Source organism: Pipistrellus kuhlii, unplaced genomic scaffold (genome assembly GCF_014108245.1).
Source record: "Pipistrellus kuhlii isolate mPipKuh1 unplaced genomic scaffold, mPipKuh1.p scaffold_m20_p_25, whole genome shotgun sequence".
In the NCBI taxonomy this organism is placed as follows: Eukaryota; Metazoa; Chordata; class Mammalia; order Chiroptera; family Vespertilionidae; genus Pipistrellus; species Pipistrellus kuhlii.
This window is the reverse complement of record NW_023425524.1, coordinates 6,692,722-6,716,077: the sequence shown is the minus strand read 5'-3', so window position 1 is coordinate 6,716,077 and position 23,356 is coordinate 6,692,722. Positions and strand designations below refer to the sequence as shown.

Genomic DNA, 23,356 nt, shown 5'->3' with positions numbered 1-23,356 from the left:
TCCCCAGTGGGGAGTGTGCAGGAGGCAGCTGATCGATATTTCTCTCTCATCTATGTTTCTAATTCTCTGTCCCTCTCTCTTTCTCTCTATAAAAAGTCAATAAAATATATTTAAAAAAAACAAACAACAGACATATACATTTAAAAGCTATTTTTAGAACTTATTTTGATTGTTGACATTACAGATGTCCCCATGCCCCCCTTTGCCCACCTCCACCCAGCCCCACAGATGCATTTTCTATCCTCTATCCCCCCCCCCCCCCCGCTACGTGGGTCTTGTGGTAAGTCGCTCACCCTGTATCCCTCAACAGCAAAGCTTGCCGTTTAACTGTGAGTCACTACACAGATGCAAGCCTGCAGCTTTCTGACCTTCAGCTCCGAGACTGGGAAAGGCCAGTGCATCGCTCGGGGAACTGAAGAAGCTGTGTGCTTGGCCATTTCCAGGACACTGTGATCCCTCCGTGCCCAAACCCGCCACCTCGTCTGCTGCGTTGAGACGGGCTTTCTGTCTTCCAGTGGAGGTCAGATGGAGGAGCATCCTCAGACATTCCTGCGAGTGTCTGAGCATCGCAGTGGGCGGCGTGGGAAGCTTCGGTTCTGTCCACAGCAGCTGCATCGGGGCAGCTGGGGTGACTGGGTGGAAGCTTTGAAAACAGACGAATGGACTTTTTTTGTGTGTGTGTGTGAACGACTAGCAAGATTTAGGAAATGAGCCAGGCCTGTGTGGCCCAGACGGTTGAACGTCTACCTATGAACTAGGAGGTGACAGGCTGATATCTGATCCAGGCGCATGCTTGGGTTGTGGGCTTGATCTTCAGTGGGGGTGTGTGCAGGAGGCAGCTGATGGATGATTCTCATCATTGATGTTTCTATTTCTCTCTCCCTCTCTCTCTCTGAAATCAATAACAATAATAATAATAATAAAGAGTAGGAAACGAGAAAAGTAGTAAAAGTGCCATGTATAAGCTATGGCAGGGTATAAGTCGTGGTTCAAAGAAGACATTTGGGGTGTCCTAAAGTCAACAGTGGTGGAGGAGTAATTTTATACAATTCAGATGCAATGCTGAGAAATTTCTTCTACCATTCTGAAAAAAAAAAAAAAAAAATCAGAAGTGGCCCTAGCCTGTTTTGCTCAGTGGTTAGAGTGTTGGCCTGCAGACCAAAGGATCCCGGGTTTGATTCTGGTCAAGGGCACCTGCCTTGGTTGCAGGCTCCTCCTCCTCAGCCTGGGCCCTGGTCAGGGCTCCTGCAGGAGGCAATCAATTGATGTGTCTCTCTCAGATCGATGTTCCTCTCTCTTTCCCTCTCTAAAAATCAGTGGGAAAATATCCTCTGGTGTGGATTAACAACAACAAAAAAAGCAGAAGTGATGGACTGAGAAAGAGATACTCTGTTGGGGGGGTGCCTTGGTGACATAATCAGAGATGTCCCTACAGAAACCCTTGTTCCTGTGGGACCCCAACACACCCCTGTTGCTCGGGACCCCACTTCACTGCAGCCCCAGACACCCCCCCCTGCTGCCTGTATGGAAGCGTGGCACCTGCTGGTGTGGCTGTGGCATCTGTGGCTCAGCTGTTCATTCCCACAACTTGCTTTGCTCACCAGGAAGCTGCCGGCAGATGAGGGAGGCACAGTGCCCAATGGATACAGGCGGCATCGGCCTGAACCTGGGGAAACTGCTAGAATACATGTGTCAAACACAAGGCCCGCGGGCCAAATCCGTCCCGCCAGGCCTTGCAATGTGGCCCGCACCGCGCTGTCATCACTGCACTCCGCTGCGTTTCCATCACAATGACAGTTTATGACTGTTCAGTAAACCATTCGGCCCACGATTTAGGCTGGATTTTAGATTTTGGCCTCTTCTCTGATTGAGTTCGACACCCCTATGCTAGAACCTTCCAGAACTGGGGAATCTGGAAGGCCTGGCCTGTGAGACCGGGCTGTGGCACAGCTCGCTTCTTCAGTCTGGGCCACACGCATGGATGGCCACAGGGGTGCGACGAGAAAGGAAGCCACATGGGCCGAGCCTATCGTTTGAGTCGTTCCCACAAAATGACCGAGACTTTCCATTTCTGGTTGGACGGAGGGGTGACCAAGACAGATGATGTCCTTGTTCCCTTAGTTTAAGTAGATAATAAACAGTGCAATCAAACTCCCCCCTCCCCCCATTGCTATATTAGATCTAGAAGCTATAAATGGAAAAATGTGAACCGTGCATGTTTAGATAGCATATTCTGGTAGAGGAGAAAGGCACTAAATTTGCTAGTAAAAATTAGAGAAACGTTGGATTAGGATAAGGGCAATACAGAAAATTAAAATTAAAATTAAAATAGGACTGTGAATGTTAAGAAGTCTCTATTGGCTATTTTATTTTGAATATATATATATATATATATATATATATATATATATATATAGAAAAAATATATATATTAAAAAATATATATATTTTATTGATTTTTTACAGAGAGGAGGAGAGAGGGATAGAAAGCTAAAAACGTCGATGAGAGAGAGACATTGACCAGCTGACTCTTGCACACCCCCTACTGGGGATGTGCCCGCAACTAATGTACATGCCCTTGACCGGAATCGAACCCGGGACCTCTCAGTCCGCAGGTCGATGCTCTACCACTGAGCCAAACCGGTTTCGGCTTATTTTGAATATATTTTTATTGATATCAGAGAGAGAGAAACATCAATGACGAGAGAAAATCATGGATCGGCTGCCTCCTGCATGTCCGCGCTGAGGATCCAGCTTGCAACCTTGAGTATGTGCCCTGACCGCGAATCGAACCATGACCTCCTGGTTCATAGGTCGATGCTCATAGTGGCCATTGTATACTGGGTGGTGGCCCAGGAAAGGCCTTTCTAAGAAGGTGGCATTAAAACTGAGACCCAAATGCCTGGAAGGAGAAGGCCTGCAGAGATGAGGGAGGGGAAGGGGGATGAGCTAGGCAGAAGCATGTTTCATGCCTCACGTGGCTGTTTTTCTCAAAAATGACCACCCTGACCCATTGTCCCAGGTTATCTAGAGTTGACTGTATTGCTAATACTTGTTCTGGGCTTGTGAATGATTTACTTTTGAAATTTACTCAAATATGCTTAACTTTATCTATCTATCTATCTATCTATCTATCTATCTATCTATCTATCTATCTATCTATAAAAGGCAGTGACCGTGATGACCAAAACAACTGGTCCACTTATTAGCAGGCTGCATGGGGCGATCAGGTCAGCAGGGGGGAAGTGAGGGGTGACCAGGCCAACAGGGGGCAGTAGGGGGCAACCAGGCCAAAAACGGGAGGCAGTTGGAGGTGACCAGGCTGGTGGGGGGGCAGTGAGGCTGGTGGGGGGGCAGTGAGGGACAATCAGGCCAGTAGGCATAGGTGGTTTGGGGTGATCGGGCTGGCAGGGGGGGCAGTTAGGGGCGATCAGGCAGGCAGGCAGGTGAGCAGTTAGGAGCCAGCGGTACAAGATTGTGAGAGGGATCCCGGTTGGAGAGGGTCCAGGTTGGGCTGAGGGGACCCCCTCGCCCATGCACAAATTTTGTGCACTGAGCCTCTAGTTTATAATAAGAGACATGTCAGTTAATAACTATCCTGAAGTTCAATAGTGGGGTGAAGGCTTGGAAGGAGTAGGTGTGGGGAGGAGGGCGTCCATGGGAAAAAAGGCAAGAACAACAACAAAAACCAGAGGGGACATCTGTAATACTTTCCACAATAAAGATAAACTGGAAAAAAAAACAACAAAAAAAAAACTATTCTGAGGTTGTTTTTCACCTATCTGATTGGCAAAGATTGAAAAGTTGGATAGTGCCCTAACCGGTTTGGCTCAGTGGATAGAGTGTCAGCCTGCGGACTGAAGGGCCCCAGGTTTAATTCCGGTCAAGGGCATGTGCCTTGGTTGTGGGCGCAGCCCCAGTAGGAGGTGTGCAGGAGGCAGCTGATAGATGTTTCTCTCTCATCGACCTTACTGGCTCTCTGGCCTCCTGCCAGGGTCCAGACCCTTTTAGGGCCACTGCTTAGCTGTGTGTCAAGTGTGGGGTTTGTCCACAGACCTGGGACAGACAGCCAGGCTGTCCACACGTGTGTACGAGGGGCCCCTTGCAGGGAAGGCTGGAGCCAGAGGCGAGAAGAGAAAGGACGTGGGCTGTGGCCTGGGTCCCTGCGTTTATTTTTGTTCCAGGTCTTGCAGGTGTTACTAAAGAGGGGGTTGCCCCCCCCCATTTTTATTACAGCCCAGAATGAGTCACCTCATCTTGTGTGCATTATCGCTGCATTAATTTTCGCCTCGTAAATGCCTCTGAATCATCTTTGGAAAGTGTGTGTGTGGGGGAAAAAGATTGTGAGCTAAAGGGCTGGAACTCCATTACAGATTCAGATGTCACAGTGACCAGGCAAGCAATAGCAATGAGCTAGGCCAGCTGGAAGGAGAGATGGTAAGAAGAGGTGGGGACATGGGCGAGGCAGAGAACACGGCGAAAGGCAGAGCCGCTACTCGGTTTTACGAATCGCCAAGTGGGAAGAGGGTACCGGCTTATTTTTACTTAAGCGGGGAAAAAACATTCTGGTTAAAAACTTCGTTAACATTTCTCAAGTTAAAAATGTAGATTTCGCCGTGGCTGGTGTTCCTCAGTGGTTACAGCATCGGCTGGAGTACGGCGGAGGGTCACGGATTCAATTCCCCAGTCAAGGGGTTAGATCTCGGGTCCCAGTTGGGGCACAAGTGGGAGGCAACTAGTCAATTTGTCTCTCTCACATCAATGTGTCTCCCTCTCTCCCCCAGACCCCAACATCTGGCTTGTGGGCTATATCATTTGATAATCTGGCTATACCTAGGCAAAAAAATAAGTCTGGACTCAAAATTCAATAAATCTAGGCACTTTTTTTTCCCCTAATTTTTTTAAGTTGGTAATTTTGAATGGCCCTCAAATGATGTTATGTTATAAATAGCCAAAAGGCCTTTGGCAGAAGGTTCCCCATTCCTGCTCTAGAGAATGGATAGGAAAGATATCCTCATGTAAGGATTAACAAAATAATAATAATAATAATAATAATAATAATAATAATAATAAAAAGGTAATCTATTCTTTGCCAAACAAATACACCTGGGGCTGAATCCAGCTCGTGGCTGTCAGTTTGCAACCTTTGGTCTAAAACTCTGAGTGATATGGGTAGTGGCCAGCCGACGGCTAATTTGGACCTCGCCTTAGTAACTGCACTGGCATCTGAGGATACTCCCTACGTTCCGTCTTGAGGACATCTGTCAAGAGGTGGGAGGCTTGACTTTCTCTCACTGTCCAGACAACCCACTCATCCACTCTGAGTCATAGTTTGTCGCCTTTCAGATAGAAGATAAGACTGCAAGTTGTGTGTGTGTGTGTGTGTGTTTAAAGATTGACTTACTTTTTTAAAAGTTATAACAAAATTTCAGCATAACATTTAGTCGTATCATGGAAGTCATTTTGATCCTATGACATACAGTTATATTTCAATGTGCATTTGGTCCCCAAACTAAATTTGATAAGTTTTGTTTGTTGACGAATCACGCTTTTCTCCCCAGTTAATGTAAGATCAATATCACTTTTAAAAAACATGTTTTTATTGATTTCTGAGAAGAAGGGAGAGGGACAGAGACAGAGACAGAAACATTAATGATGAGAGAGAATCATTGATCCTTTGTCCCCTGCACACTTCCAGTGCCCTTGACTGGAATCAAACCCAGGACCCTTCAGTCTGCAGGCCGACACTCTATCCACTGAGCCAAACTGGCTAGGGGGAGAACAGGTCCTTTAAAAAAAAAATTAATCTAATGCCTGATTTACAGAAGGTGCTTGAAAAATGTTACGTTTAGACTGAAGAATGAAAACCTGAATTATGGCCTATTATAATATCCAAAAACCATTCTCAAAAACATTTAAGTAAATCAGAATTTTAATTTTTAACAATTTCATAGTTCTTATTCAAGATTTCACTTATTGGTGTTGTATTTTGATTAGCCCCAACAAGCCTTTCAAATATGTAAGTTTCTATGTGGTGGTGAAAATAGCTTTTTTTGGAAGCTCTTCATGCTGCTGTCACTACAGGTAAAGTGATGTTTGTTTCTAGGATGTTGAGTGGGGTCCTTCAATGAGGTTTGGCTGAATTAAAGTTTATGCAATGAATAGACCTTTTATTTGTGCTCAAGATTATAGAGCAGTTAACTCCGTGTTCTATTTAAAATGGATAACAACTAGCTTGAAAACTACTTTTAGATCAGGTGTATTTATTTATTTTTTTTAGTTTTATTTTTTAAAATGTATTTTTATTGACTTCAGAGAGGAAGCGTGAGGAGGAGAGAGAGAGATGGAAACATCAATGATGAGAGAGAATCATTGATTGGCTGCTTCCTGCACACCCCTTACTGGGGATCGAGCCCGTTACCCAGGCATGTGCCCTTGACGGGAATCGAACCTGGGACCTTTCAGTCTGAAGGCTGACGCTCTATCCACTGAACCAGACCAGCGAGGGCAGATCGGGTGTATTTAAAAATGCTTCAGAAAATAGTGTAAGTGGGCTCAATAGTTTTGTTTTGGGCCTCTTTTGGGGGTTGTGTTTTATAATGAATTCTTCTGGATTTAGCAGATATTATGGCAGATTCCAATTTATTAGGCCTGATCCTTCCCAATCTTTAACCTCTAGGAAGGAGAATGGACGGAAAGCCTGCCTCATTGTTGGCCTAGCGATCCTCTGGCCATGTTTGCAGAATGACATGGGACAAAGGCTCCTTCACGGTGGGTGTTGGATATAAACAGTCCAGGATCAGGAACTTCCATTCTCAGAGAAGACGCACGCAGTACAGTCTGAACAAGTGAAATGTCTACTTTAATGTCTTCTCGATTTCTCTGTCCAAATATCCTCCCTCTTACCCCTCTGGTCCCATCGACTCTCCCAGAAACATGGTGCATCGGTGTTTTTGTGCCAAACTTGAATGATCCCTTTGAGTATTTAGCCTCCTTCGCTTGTGTAGCTTCTCTTCTGTCTCTCCTTTCCCAGTGTTTTCATTCCAAACAACTTTTTCCATGTTCTTCACAGAGAATCAGCTTCTTCAGGAGGAGGTGATCTATTCCACAAGGAACTCCTGGGACGGGCCCTCGCGCTGTTTTAAAAATAGATCGTATTTCCTGAGAGGAATTCCATTTAGAATTCTCACCTTCTTTTGCCAGTCTAGACATGCTCCCCTCCCCCCCCCCTTTTTTTTTCTTTTTCATCATTTAGATTTTTAAGTTTTTTATTTTAAGGAAATGCAGAGCTGGGAATCATTTTACTTCTACTGTGATAGATAGAACATATCTTTGAAAACCTGAATAAACTTACTGATTGCTGAATCTTTCACATTAATTAACTGTGCTTAATTTTCACATTACCAATTGTTTTTATGGCTTATATTCTCACTGAACAACTTTTCGACATCATTTAAAATGACTGAAAGACAAAGATCTCTAATATCTATTAAATAAGTAAATGCATATTAATAAGAACTAGTACTTTCTTCAAGAAAACAAATATTAGTAACTTATTCCTGAATTGTCTATGCATCACTTAATAAAATTCTTTTTTTTAATATATATATTTTTTTACAGAGAGCAAGGGAGAAAGACAGAGAGAGACATCGATCAGCTGCCTCCTGCACACCCCCTACTGGGGATGTGCCCGCAACCAAGGTACATGCCCCAGACCGGAATCAAACCTGGGACCTTCCAGTCTGTAGGCTGACACTCTATCCACTGAGCCACACCGGTTTTGGATCATTTAAGAAAATTCACTTGGAATTCTTGTTTCACCAGTCTTAAACCTTAAACTCACGTCTCATATGGTAATCTCATTGAGTTGGAGGCTTACCATTTTAACCCTCGTAGCAAGGCTTCTGATTAAGAGGCGGGCATCAGCTCACTAGTTCTAACCATGACTGAGAAGGCCTGCAAATCAATCCCATTCCCCTTGCCAAGTTCATTCTTATTTACAATAATAATAAGACCTAGATGAAAAGATCATGAAAAAAAAATGGAGACATATTCTAAATATTATAATCTTCCTTTGGCAGACTACCAGGGCATTTGTATCTTTGAGACAGAACCCATGCCATTTCAGTTCCTCTTTGCAGTTCTGGTTTAGAACATTTTAATTTTAGATTAAAAAAAAAAAAAAAAGATATGATCACGCCGAAAACATTAAAAAAAAAAAAAGGGGGGGGCATCTGATGAATCACAATTAAGAAAATGCAAGGAGAAATATATACGTATCATTCCCTTTTCCAGGACTCTTACAACTCTGCTTTCTTGGAAGGGAATTCATGAGCTGTAACACTTGAGCAGATTCTCATGTGTAGGTTTTAACATTTTCTTATCTGCCATATTCACCACCCACCCAGGGGCAAGACCAAAGAAAACCTGCCGTGGGTCCTTTGGAGTACTAAGCATTTTGAAGAGTCCATCTTTAGTGAGATCAGGTAAACTACAACCATACTTCTCGGCAAGTTCCAGTCTTGCTTCAGGAAATTGGGCAGGATCAGCCAGGTAGCCACCATTCTTTGCATCAGTGTCACACGGGACCAAGGCTTCGGATGGAAGCATTCTTTTTGGGATGGGTTGTCCCCGCAGAAAGAGTGGAACAGGTTTGCATAGAATGTCTGGACTTCTTGGGTCATAGAAGGCTGGAGTAACACCACCACCATTTTTTCCCCCCCCTCAATTGCAGCAATGCCTAGTTCTGAGGCCAACTGTGCTTCAATATTAATTTTTTTTTTTTTGCCTTAAAGATGTCAGCACCCTCCTCTACCAGCTGGACACCATAATCCCTTTTAAACGTTTGAAGGGTCACACCTCTTCCATTGACAAGCTGGGTCAACTCGACCCAGATCGATAAGATACTGCAGTCTGCTGAGACTCAAAGGCTGATGCTGACGTCTGAAGAGATGTCCTTCATGAAACCCATATTTGGAGATTCGGATGTAAAACGGGGTCTGGCCGGGTTCCCCTCTGCCGCTCTCCTTTATGGCCTTGGCCACATGTTCTGCCTCTTCTCCAGCCTCTTGGTCATCTTTCCGGTTTCTTATAGCCTGACTGGGCCTTAGGTTGGCCAGACTCACACGGGGCAGGGCTCGGATCAAGGCGAGAGCCCTCGCCCCACTGCCTCGCAAGGGACCAGCCATGACCCCTAGACACGGCCCTTTTGAAGAGGCCTTTGAATAACCAGGGAGCCTGGCCTGTGTGGCTCAGTGGCTGAGTGTTGACTTATGAACCAGGAGGTCACGGTTCAATTCACGGATTGCAGGCTCCAATCCCCAGTAGGGGGCGTGCAGGAGGCAGCCAATCCATGATCCTCTCTCATCACTGATGTTTCTTTTCTTTCTTTTTTTTTTTTTTAATATATTTGATTGATGTTTCACAGAGAGGAAGAGAGAGGAATAGAGAGTTAGAAACATCGATAAGATAGAATCATCGATCAGCTGCCTCTTGCACACCCCCTACTGGGGATGTGCCCGCAACCAAGGTACATGCCCTTGACCGGAATCGAACTTGGGACCTTCCAGTCCGCAGACTGATGCTCTATCCACTGAGCCACACCGGTTTCGGCTCATCATTGATGTTTCTATCTCTCTTCTCTTCCTCTCTGAAATAAAAAAAAAAAAAAAATTAAAAAAAAAAAAAAATATATATATATATATAAATAATTGGAGGTATAGGGAAAGCAATCATCTTTAGTGGCTCTCCATTTCCTGAAGAAGAACCTTCCAACTCCCCAGCACAGAAATCAGAGCCCACCTAGGACGACGTGGCCTCACCTTCCGGAACCATCTCCTGACACGCCCAGCCGTGGGCCGTTCATTTCAAAACTAGAGACAAGGCTGCCTTCCTCTTTGGTGGCAGAGGGAGAGCTCAGGGATCACACAGGCCTGCCTACACCAAGCTCGTCTGGGAAGCGCCCGGAGAGTTACACGAGGACATGGGCCCGCTGCTCTTTAGATTCACAGTCTGACATCTGTCATCCAAATGGGCTTTCTCTTTTAGGCTCCGGTGGTAAGGTTTGATGGCATCTCTCTGACAGCCGTCTCCTTTCCCCGTATCATCCTGTGTCTTATTGTATTTCAACTCCGCTTTTATGGCCCCTGTCCGTGTACTGCCCTGACCTTCGAATGTCCTTACTTTCAACATCGCAAGGACATCCCCATTGACCCGCGCACACAGCCCTTCACTCTCCTAGCATGACATTTTTATTTTAGTTTTTTTGAGAGGTCAAAAGCAAACTTATGAGACATGTCAGACCAACCCAACCAACTTAATTAGTTTCCCCCTAAGGGCACTTAACCCAATGTCCTTTCTTTTATTCTCGTTCTATTATGCAAGAAAAGAAAATTGACTTGGGTCTTTCTCTTTAACCCAGTGCTTTGCTCTTCAATTAATATTTATTGAGTTTCTTCTCCACGGGAGGGATGATAGTTTTATGCTTTGGGTAATCATAAATTGTTAAATCTGTGGCTCAAAGACAAAAAAATAATAAGGGGGGGGAGAGGGAAGGAGGGAGGAAGAGAGAAAGAGAGAGAGAGAGAGAGAGAGGGAGAGAGAGAGAGAGAGAGAGAGAGAGAGAGAGAGAGAGAGCGCGAGCTTACCAGACATACTTAGATCACATTTCTTTATAGAGGTTGATTTTTTTTCCAGTTAATGCACCTTTTTTTCTGGTAAATCGAATTAGTTACAAGGGGTTTCTCGGAAGGCAACCGCTCATCCCGGTGAGGGTTACTCACCCAATTTCTCCCGTTACTGACCAGCTTTCATCTACGATTTCATGTTGCAAGACAAAGCGCAGAGGTTCACCACGTCGGTTTACATTATGATTGTTTTATTGTGTGTAATGGATTTTCATTTACCGAAGCAATTCTACATGTTCCAGTGCAAGGCCCTCACTGGCTTATTAATACACATCTTCAGAGTTAATATTGTTGACTGCTTCATGTCCGGGAATTTGCTTCATCCCCTTTCCAGTACGAGCTCAGGCATGCTTCCTATCCCCCAACCCCCTTCTTTGAACCCCTGGGAAGAGGAGACAGATGTCAGCAATGATGGGCGTCCCCTGAAAGACTCACCAAGATGGTGAAAGCCCCTTAAACAACGCTGCTAGTCAATCCCAGGGATGTTGTATAAAAACTCTTATAATGAGAATCTTTCCCCCCCTGATTATAGAAGTATACAAGCCACTGCAGGGAATTCAGCAATACGGTAAATCACTTGACAGTGACCACTCCACGATAATATAACATCATGTCCAGTCCTTTTTTTAAAAAAAAGTATATATTTTATTGATTTTTTACAGAGAGGAAGCAAGAGGGATAGAGAGTCAGAAACATCAACGCGAGAGAAACATCGACCAGCTGCCTCCTGCACACTCCCTAATGGGGATGTGCCCACAACCAAGGTACATGCCCTTCACCGGAATCGAACCTGGGACCCTTGAGTCCGCAGGCCAATCCTCTAGTCACTGAGCCAAACTGGTTAGGGCTGTCCAGTCCTCTTGTATGGCTTACCCTCATATGCACATAATTATATAATTGTTTTCCCAACAGAGCTGAGGTTGACAACTGCTTCTCAGCAGACACTGAGAAGATCAGATCTTCCTAATCCTTCTCCCTCATTACATAAAATAAGCACATTGAAAGAGACGATAAATTGCTTGTGGTTTGGCTGCTTCTCAGTGCTTTTCTTATGTTTGCTTTTCTACATGTGATGTTCTCTTCAAATATCAGATAATGCCCAAAGTATTATCTAATCACAATACAGTCTTCAAAACCAAGTTGACTTCAGTGTGGCTCAGGGGTTGGGCGTCAACCTATGAACCAAGAGGTCAAGGTTTGATTCCTGGTCGGGACATATGCCCAGGTAGTGGGCTCAATCCCCAGCAGGGAGCATGTAGGAAGCTGATGATCAACGATTCTCTGTCATCGTTGATACTTCTATCTCTCCTTCCCCCTTCCTCTCTGAAATCAATAAACATGTATTTTAAAAAAAGCTTACTTCTCCTTTCACCACAAGTCAAACTGGTCCAATTGCTAGAAGAGCTGATAAAGTAGAATGAAAAATCTCCTGCGACAATTATCCATTTGGAATTTTGCTGTGAGTTGATGGAGGCTGGATAACGGTCCTGTTGGGGGCATGTCAAGAATTTCAGGAGAAGGGATAAAAGGAAGAGATCAATCAAAGGACTTATGTGCACACATATGAGCCTAACCAGTGGTCAAGGACAATAGGGGTGTGGAGGCATGACTGGGGGGATATTGGAATGGGGGGTTGAGGACAAATATGTGATACCTTAATCAATAAAGAAATTAAAAAAAAAAAGAATTTCAGGAGCTTGAGGAGGACCTGGCCTACCTTCTGTTTGCACAAACAGGGAGGCCGTGGCCCAGTGGCCCACAGGGGCCAGTGGCAGAGAGAAGCCAAGGGCCCTAGCCTGCCAGTAGAACCTGCTGCCCTCCCACTTCTCTTCCTCTCCAGGAGAGGATTTCCTGGGCCTCCCTCCTCAGCCCCGCAAAAGGAAGAGCATGTCACGGATCCCCGCTATTGGCTTGCCAAGTTCCCTCTCTCAGGTCCCCTTTCGCCTTTCTACTCAGAAGGGAGAGTGCTGTGGTTTAGAGGAGAGGGGAATCCAGATCTTGGTTTTTCCAAATTTGGCGAGGGCTCCTGGCGAGGGCTCCCCATGGGTGGTCTGGGTTGGTGCCCTGGGCTGCCTGGGGCCACCCACAGCTGGAGATCCACCAGTTTCTCTCTCGAGGGCTAAGAAAAGGCCACGTGAGTCCTCCGCCTTGTGGTCCCTGGCGCCGGAGTCCTGGTGCTCCGATGACTTGCCTTCCAGCCCTCTGACTGTGCCCTGAGAATTCTGCAGCCTCCTTACAGAACTTCTGGGGCTCTCCCAACCTGACCTGCGAGGGCTCGTGCACACTGATCATATCTCTATGTCCCTCATGACTTGCACAAACTATGGTACTTCCTAAATATTTACTGGATTGGATTGCATGCCGCTGAGACAAAGGAAGTCTGAAAGGTCAAGTACTTTGCCTAAAGACACACAGCGAGTAAGAAAGAGACGAGCCAAAACTGGTTTGGCTCAGTGGATAGAGCATCGGTCTGCGGACTCAAGGGTCCTGGGTTGGATTCCGGTCAAGGGCATGTACCTTGGTTGCGGGCACATCCCTAGTGGGGGATGTGCAAGAGGCAGCTGATTGATGTTTCTGACTTTCTATCCCTCTCCCTTTCTCTCTGTAAAAAAAAAAAAAAAAAAAAAAAAAAAAAAAAATCAATAAAATATATTTTAAAAAGAAAAGAGACAAAACTCAGAATTTGAATCCTGCCTATCTGACTTCACTGCATTGTATGAATCCCATATTCCAAGTTGATTTTTTTTTAAAAAAATACATTTTTATTGATTTCAGAGAGAAAGGAAGAGGGAGAGAGTGATAGAAACATCCACGATGAGAGAGAATCATTCATCGGCTGTCTCCTGCACACCCCTCACTGGGGGATAGAGCCTGCAACCTGGGCATGTGCCCTGACCAGGAATCAAACTGTGACCAACCTCTGACCTACTGGTTCCTAGGTCAACGCTCTACCACTAAGCCATACCAGCCAGGCTGCAAGTTGAATTTTAAAAATGAAGATCATGGGAGTGTTTCACATAGCCTTCCAAAAGATGGTCCAGCCAGCCAGGGTGACCTGCATGACCTGGAGAGCCCCTGTCTCTTATTAAAGAAGGCACCGAGGTTTGCCTGACTACGCATGTTGTAGCCTAAATTCTTCCCAGGATCCTTGTCAGAAGGTAGGGCTGTGAGGGACAGGGAAAGGAGAGAGGAGGGGCAGTGGCCTCTGAACATCCTCTCTCTCCTCCCGGGTAGCCTTGCATGGTGGCCACTTACCCAATGGGCTTTGTGGCTAAGTGCCAGTGCTCTTTCTTCACGGGCCTCGCTGTTCTCATGCACAGGATGTACCCCGTCTGAGGAACTGAACATGTTGGGGAAGAGGGCCTGACTCAGCGCCTTTCAGCCCAAAGCTTGACGGATAGCTGAGCTCACAAGAGGTTCCCAGCGCCACCAGTCTAAACAAAAACTAAAATAACAGAAGTCCTCCAAACCCCCAGCACAATCAGAGAGTGTGCGCTTGTCCCGTTCACGTTGTCTGCAGAGATGTGGGTGAAGATACTGTGCACATTTCCCATAATCCCCTTGGATAGGATTGACAGCCCAAATATACTCCCTGCACCTTGGGGGGATGTTACTAAACCTATTTATAGGCTCCATGGAACTCAACACCCACTTTCCAAAAGACCCTACAACTGTGGATGGCTTTGGTTGCAACTTGGAAGGTTGAAGATAAAACCTGACTTGTTATTACGATTATTTTTTGGCTCATTGGGAAAAGGAAGGCATTAACCAAAGGATACTGAGAAATAAAATCCACAAACACACACGAGATTAATATCATCATGTTCTTTCCAACTGCGTGGTGGAAGGATTAGCTTTGACTATTTCTACGAAGCCAAATCTTGCTTATTCCCCCTCGTTAGTACATGTTCCCTCGGAGAAGAAGATAGGTATGCTAACATTCCGCCTGGCAATGACTGGGAAGATAACACACACTGTGGCTCTTACTTCTCTTTTAGGCTATTTTCTCGCATTGCAGATGTTCACCTCCTCTGCATTAGGAGCGACCTTCATGCACTGACAGGTGTCCACCAGGGCTCTGCCCGGGTGTTTGTTCTCTGTGCTGTGAGCATTTCATCACAACACAATGTGTAAGAGGTGAGATGACCGGTCATCGTGTCCAAAGAAGAATTAGGTTGGAAAAAGATGAGAAACGGTGACTCTCAAATTTATAGCGTCTGAGATCTGTAGACATTGGGAGGCACCCCAGGCAGTCTGGTCTGTCCGAGTCTCCATATTGAATAGGAAGACAATGGGAGGGCAAGTTCTTACAGGATCCTGAGAGCCAAGACACAAGGAGCTACAGACACACCTTTCTGCTGGGATTCCTGGTTGGTACCCAGTTTCTCAGCGTTGAAGGAGGAATCATTACTGAGACTCTCACAGTAATTCTGAGAGCCGAACACCCCAAATTGTGATTGTGAAGATTATTATTTTTCTATATACTCCTTGTATATATAATTGATTTTTTTACAGAGAGAAAGGGAGAGGGACAGAGAGCCAGAAACATCGATGAGAGAGAAACATCAATGAGAGAGAAACATCCATCAGCCTCCTCCTTCATACCCCCTACTGGGGATGTGTCCAAAACCAAGGGACACGCCCTTGACTGGAATCAAACCTGGGACCTTTCAGTCCACAGGCCGACGCTCATCCACAGAGCCAAACCGGGTAGGGCTCTATAAACTCTTAAAAAAAATATTAAAAATAATTGATTTCAGAGATGAAGGGATTGAGTCCAAAACACAGGCATGTGCCCTGACCGGGAAACAAACCCTGACCCCCTGGTTCATAGGTCAATGCTCAACCACTTTTTTTTTTTTTAATATATTTTTTTTATTGATTTTTTACAGAGAGGAAGGGAGAGAGATAGAGAGCTAGAAACGTCGATGAGAGAGAAACATCGACCAGCTGCCTCCTGCACATCCCCTACGGGGGATGTGCTCGCAACCAATGTACATGCCCTTGACCGGAATCGAACCTGGGACCCTTCAGTCTGCAGACCGATGCTCTATCCACTGAGCCAAACCGGTTTCGGCTAGACTTTTTGATTGCATTAGGAATTCTAATACAGTTGCATTGTAGTCAGGCTCTATAGGGGTGAGACTTGGAAATAGAGAGTCCGAAAGATAGATATCCCACTGCCTTTTGGGGTCAGTGGACAGCAACAACTTTCCTAGCTTAGCCTTTTCCTCAGTCATTTATCTAGAAAGCTGCTTCCCCACGCTGGGCTGCTTTTTCTCTCTTCTCTGTCCCTGAGATTAAGATCCAAGGCACCATTGGGGTCAGCTATCCTCACTCACCCCAGCTACTATTCTGATTACGGTGACTATTCATTAGTTCCTACCAGGACGCAACACGGCTCATTCATTGTGTTACCCCGGAGGACCCACGTCACCCTGCGCACTTCATATCCATTCAGACTTTTTAGTTTTGTGCGGCTAATAGCTTCAGATAAACAGGATCTCTCTCAAATAACTCGTCGGCGGCCACACAATGCAGTTCCCAGTGAGCGTGACATTGAAGGTGCGCTATTATGCTAAGGAGCAAAATAGGCCAGGCAGAGAAACATAAATGTCACATGATCTCACTCACCGGTGGACTCTAATGACCAAAATAAATCGAAGAAACAAAATAGATTTAGAGACATGGAAGCATGCAGCAGGCTGACGCATCTCAGAAGGAAGGAGGGTGGTGGGGAGAGATTAACCAGAGAATTTACGTATATGCATATGCATTAGTTCTCCATTTCCTCCCCTGTCAATATGACGGGGACCTGGTACTCCCTCCCCTTGTTTCCTTTTAAATATGTTTTTATTGATTTCAGAGAGAGGAAGGGAGAGGGAGAGAGGGAGAGAGGGATGGAAACATCTATGATGAGAGAGAATCATTAATCAGCTGCCTCCTGCACACCCCACACTGCAACCCAGGTGTGTGCCCTGATGGGGATTTGAACTGTGACCTCTTGGCTCATGGGTGAACACTCAACCACTGGGCCATGCTGGCTGGGCTCCCTCCCTTGTCTTCAATGGTTAGATCAGGTCTCCTCCCCCACCCAGTATAGCAGACACTTCATCAACACAGCGCTGGCAGATCTTTCCGAAACCAGCAGCAAACTCTCTAAGGCTGCTGGTGTGTGTGTTTTTTCCCAATTACCTCCCCGTGTTATCATTAAACTAGGACAAATAATGTTTGAGAAAAGGTAAGAAGACGTTCCAGTTCTAGTAAGAGGGGAACATGTCTTTCCGGAGAGATGTTTACCAAAACTTAACATTTTTTTTTGAAAAAGGAGAAAAATCTTAAAAGACAATTAGCTTTCCATTCCCTCCCTGTAGAACATGTCCTTAGTGTTGAAATTATCTTTTATTTAAACCCTCACCCGAGAATATGTTTATTGATTTTAGAGAGAGGGGAAGGAAGACACACAGAGAGAAACATCCATCAGCTGCCTGCCATATGCACCCTGACAGGGGACTGAGTTGTAACTTAGGTATAATATGTGCCCTGACCAGGAATCAAACTTGCAACCTTTTGGTGTATAGGACGACACTCTAACCAACTGAGCCACCCCTCCAGGACTTAAGATTATCTTTAAAAAGTTTATTTATTTTAATATATATATATATATATATATATATATATATATATATATATATATATATATTACAGAAAGCAAGGGAGAGGGAAGAAGAGATAGAAAAGTCAATGATGAGAGAGAATCACTGATTGGCTGCCTCCTGCATGCCCCACGCTGTGGATCAAGCCTGTAATCCGGGTATGTGCCCTGACCTAACTATGATCTCTTGGTTCATAGGTCCACGCTCAACCACTGAGCCAAGTCGGCTGGGCTTGAAATGATCTTTTCATGTTTCATCCACTATTGACAAACCACCTGTGAGCACTGACGGGTTGTTTCTCAATTATCTTTGTGCCCCTAGTACCTAGAATACAATACTGTCGAAACGGAGGGTCGGATAACTCAGCAAGGGAGGGAGCAGGAGTAGGAGAATCTCCTCTGGTTCCAAACGCAGTTGATTACATCGAAACCAGCAGCAAACTCTCTAAGGTCAACAGCCGTTAAGGTCTCACCAAGGATTGATTATCAGATGGTGGTGACAGTGACCAGAGCCCCAAGTGGTGTTGTTCTGACTGGCCTGATAGGCACAGGACACAGACTGCTGCAGGGTAGGTCAGGTAGCCAGAGGAGTCTCTGGCACAGAGACTTCATTTAAGTAAAATAAGGGAGAGAGGTTTAGAAGTGAATACTCCAGCATTCACTTAAAAAGTAACTTGGTTTGAGTGAGGACCAGATGGCTTAAGAGATATTTAACATTTTATCCCTAGATGGGAGCTAGATTAGAACCAACGTGGAGAGATGTCCTATGCTACATTTTTCTTACTTTACTTTGAAAAGAAATAATTACTTAAAAGAAAGAAAAAGAAAATCAAAGAAGAGGCGTTACGTAATTTCATTCAGGAAATAGTCTGAAGCAATTTCATCGGAAGCAATGACGACTTCCAGAAAAGTTGAAAACAAGACATGAACAAAGTTATTGAGTATAAAAGCCAGGAAGTGTGTGAATCAGAATTATTTACTTAATTTTATATCGTTATGTCTGTGTCATGACTCATAAAACTAAATCAAGCATTGAGTATTGCTTGAATAACTACATAGGTAAATATAGTATTCCACCTGCCCAGTATTTGACTAAATTAAAAGTTCAAATAGGTTTATGATATGATTTCGCTTCAAATTCTTATTCCTCTCTACACATGTATTGACAACTTTTTTTTTTTGTATCTGGTTTGTTGTATAACTGAAAAAAGTATAATAATTTGCTTCAAATTGCTTTCCCGTATTTGTATAAGAACAATTTATAAAGAGTTTAGGAGGCACTTTTGTTTCTCTTGCCAGCCACCTTTTAATTTGAAGATTTGACGAGTAGAAAGAAAACCTTGAAATTCATTTCACAAAAACATTGGTTAAAACGCGTTAGGGATAGAAAATACAAATAACGAAGCTAGCCTTGAAAGTCATTTACATTTTTTAAATGAAAGGAACCACTGGCTTTCTAGTTTCTTAAGGGACTTTGCTTCTTTGAGAAAGAAGCAGTTAGAAATACAGTCCTCCTACAACACGAGATGATTTATAGTCTTAACGCTGGTGTTCTGCCCTGGTTAGCATCGTGAGCCCGCACACATGCACGGTCACCAAGCTGGTGGCCTGGCCTCGGAACCACACCACAGATGCTTGCAAGGAAAAGGCCAGAAGCCTAAACAGGGAGCAAGGAAAGGAAGGAAAAGAACTCTGCAGGTTCTGTTGGATTTAGGCCGCTGGCTCCATTTTGCAGAAATTTCGTCATCCACACTCCAGAGTTAAGACAGCGCTCCCGATACATGAGCCTTTCTTGCGAACAGGTAGTTTCAGTTTCAGCTGTTCATATTTAAGGGATAATCGGAGGAAACAAAAAGGTGGAAGCCCAGAGGTCTGTTGCAACATCAGCAGAGGGCAATAGTCAAAAGATCCAACAGGAGGAGGGGTGTGACATGAACGATGTATGTTGTCTAACGATTATCATGGCTGAGAGCCTTCTACACTCAGGTCCCACCTCCTGCCTGGCTCCCCTCACTGCTTCGTATTTATCCCTTTGACGTTCACAGCCTAAGTAAGATGTCGCCCATGTGGGTCCTGCTCTGATGGCTCTTCGGTTAACCATGCTCTCCTGCATTCTGAACACGTTTACACTGAACACATTAACACACACACACACACAAACACACAAACACACACACACACAACGTCTATTCTAACAATGTTCAAATTCATTTCCATGTCGAACCTGATCATTCAAGAAATATCAGAAGCCGAAACAGGTTTGGCTCAGTGGATAGAGCATCGGCCTGCAGAATGAAGGGTCCCAGATTCGATTCCAGTCAGGGGCATGTACCTTGGTTGCGGGCACATCCCCAGTATGGGGTGTGCAGGAGGCAGCTGATTCTCTTTCATCCATGTTTCTAACTCTCTATCCCTCTCTCTTCCTCTCTCTAAAAAAAAAATCAATAAAATATATTAAAAAAAAAAGAGAAATATCAGAGGAAATACATAGGAAATACAAATGCAGGAATGAATGCTATAGCATCTTTAAAGTGGAAATTTTATATGGCAACAGGGGGTGTTATTATGCAACCATAGGCTATAACGTAATATACACATTTTGTCTTCAGCCCAAAGGAAGTTATAGGCTGAAGTTATTTATGGAAGTGGGGTCAGCCTGAAATAAATGATTTCCTTCCAGACATCTTCAAATTACCTTCCCTCTCTGCAGCAAATGCCAACGCCATCATCTGTCCCCTCTCGGCTTCTCTACCCCTGCATTCCTTCCTGGTATCAACCTCTAAAATCACTGTGTGCCCGTGACCCCTCTTCTCAGGATCAGTTTCAGAGAGAAGCCGAATGAAGACACTCTGCGACAACAAAAATTAATGAGGAGGCAGAGAAGTGCTACTAACACGTAAATGTTATTCGGAAGGTGTACCGCCTTAATTTACTGAAGGCATTATTAATGAACATAAATGACTGAAACCGCCAGCTCCTCCAGGACTGGAACACAAAGCACAGAGTGGCCCGGGTGTACGGAAAGTTCTGGACTCGGCGCACTGCCAAAGTGAGGTGACGTCACGAGGACCCGGGGTGGCCAAGGTGGATGGTATTTGGACCAGCGTGGCCTTGACGACGGTTGTCCACAGTTCACGTTGCAGGTTAACTTCTACTTGCCTGTCCTTAGTTTCCCTTTTTTTCTCCTTGCATAATTTTGTAGTTAATAACAGATACCTGTATCTCTATTCTCTTTGATCTCTATTGAGAATTCAAACCACCTAAGAACAGGAGTTTTCTCTATCTCCTTCCCTTCCCGATGCCACACCTATCAGTGACAAAGTTCTCAAGGCTATTGATGTAAAACACACACACACACACACACACACATGCACAAAAACACACCACACCAAAACAAAGGTTGCATAATTGAAGAATGGAAAAGCATGTCCATCCTGGTCCATATACTTTTTGTTTGATTGTTTTTTTCTTTTTGTTTTTTTGTCTCTATTGTTTGCAAACCTTTAAAAGTGTGATTTTTATTTTAAAGAATCGGTTTAAGCTTAATGTCAGGAAATGACAAGAAAATCACACTACTGCAGGTTCTCTCCAAAGAAACATTAGGGCAAGTCATATTAAAAAAGGTCCCTTCTCTAGATCTGTGCCAAGGTTGCTTTTCACCCACCTGAGATGATCTTTCTCTCTCTAGAGAAGCATTAGGGATCTCCTGTGATTCATTTAATGGTCTTTCTCAAGGAACTCATAAGGAATATGATCATTATTTCATTTCTCTCAAGGTGAGTTAAAGGTTAAAAATGCAAGATAAAAAGATGCTTACCCTCCATATCTATAAACTTATAAAAAGAGGAAATATTTTTCTTAAGGAATTTTGATCACTTTACATGGCAATTATATGAAGGGGGAAAAAAACAATTTATGGGACGGGGGTCCCGTAAAACCAGGTTTGACTAAACTTCGGGGATGTTTTTAAGAGGAAAAATGAATGATAAAAAATACATTTTGGGCCCTAACCAGTTTGGCTCAGTGGATAGAGTGTCAGCCTGCAAACTCAAGGGTCCCAGGTTCGATTCCAGTCAAGGGCATGTGCTTTGGTTGTGGGCACATCCCCAGTAGGGGGTGTGTAGGAGACAGCTGATCGATGTTTCTCTCTTATTGATGTTTCTAGCTCTCTATTCCTCTCCCTTCCTCTCTGTAAAAAAAAAAAAATCAATAAAATATATTTAAAAAAATACATTTTGGGGACTTGTGTGGGAAGTGAGGTAAGGCAGCCTCCACTCTAACCCTGAGATGCTGGTCCTGGAGTCGGTGGCTGACTGATGGTTTTTATTTTTTTTATTTTTATTTACTTATTTATTTATTTAAAATATATTTTGTTGATTTTTTACAGAGAGGAAGGGAGAGAGAGAGAGAGAGAGCTAGAAACATCCATGAGAGAGGAACATCGACCAGCTGTCTCTTGCACACCCCCTACCGGGGATGTGCCCACAACCAATGTACATGCCCTTGACGGGAATCGAACCTGGGACCTTTCAGTCCACAGACCGATGCTCTATCCACTGAGCCAAACCGGCTTTGGCTCACTGATGGTTTTTAGATCTCTTCGAGGCACAGAACGGGAACGAGGCTGACTCTCCTCACTGCCGTGGCCCCACGGGAGGAACTGAGAACAGGAGGGGACAGCTGGCACTCTCAGAATTAGAACATTGCAGAGACAAGGACATCCCACAGCTAGCTCTCTGAATAGATATTCTAATCGCTAATTATGACTTTGATGAGGCTGAGACACTTGTGGGTCCAACTCCCTATTTTATTGCAGCTTATTCATGAGAACAGTTAATGTAGATTACTACTGTGTTTCCCTGAAAATAAGACATCCTCCGAAAATAAGACCTAGCACATGGAAAGATAAGACATCCCCTGAAAATAAGACTCAGCGCAACTTTGGGAGCAAAAAAAATTAATATAAGACACTGTCTTATTTTCGGGGAAACAGGGTATCTAGAATGCTACTATAAATGTTATTAGTCTTAACATATTGCTAACCTTTTTTCCCCTTCTTTTACAAATTGAATTCATTGGGGTGATATTGATCAATACAATTACATAGGTTTTGGGTGTATAACTTTTTAATTTATTTAAAAATTTTTTTATTGATTTCAGAGAGGAAGAGAGAGGGAGAGAGAGTAAAAACATTGCTCGGCTGCCTCCTGCATGCCCCCTACCAGGGACTGAGCCTGCAATCCTGCTGGTGCCCTGACTGGGAATTGAACTAGTGACTGCGAGGTACAGGGACGATACCCAACCAACTTCCCACACAGGTCAGGGTGCTTGACAGTTTTTTTTTTTTAATGTTAGTAAATTTTGCTAACAAGATGATTAGTTCCTATGTGGTCAACTGCTGATTTTTAAAAAAAAATATATCTTATTGATTTTCTACAGAGAGGAAGGGAGAGGGACAGAGAGTTAGAAACATCGATGAGAGAGAAACATCGACCAGCTGTCTCCTGCACGCCCCCCACCGGGGATGTGCCCGCAACCAAGGTATTATACATGCCCCTGACCGGAATCGAACCTGGGACCTTTCAGTCTGAAGGCTGATGCTCTAGCCACTGAGCCAAACCGGTTTCAGCTCAACTGCTGATTTGTGATTATGGTAACTTCAACATCTGCCATCTACATTTAGTCCCACTCCCTTGTTTTATAGATGATAAAACTGGAATCCCAGAGAGATAAGGAGTTGATTCAAAGTCACAGAAATAATTAGAGCCAGAATTAGCCTGGGACCCAGACTTTTGACCTGAAGCTCAAAAGCTTCAGTTGCCTGACTATTTCTTATCTTCGCTGATTACGGATGTTTTTCTTCCGAGATGGCAAGTTTTTTTTTGTGTTTTTTTTTTTCATCTTCTATATTTCTAATAGTAAGATTGGGTTGACTCCCTAGGAAAATGTATATTCTACCCATCTCAAAGTATTATTTGTGGTCATTAAAAAAATGATGGATTGTCTGGACACATTT

At 44.2% G+C, this 23,356-nt stretch overlaps 1 pseudogene; it reads right to left on the bottom strand.

The window, feature by feature from the left end:
* Positions 1-8,180: 8,180 nt before the first annotated feature.
* Positions 8,181-9,199, bottom strand: LOC118727720 (annotated as a pseudogene).
* Positions 9,200-23,356: the final 14,157 nt, after the last annotated feature.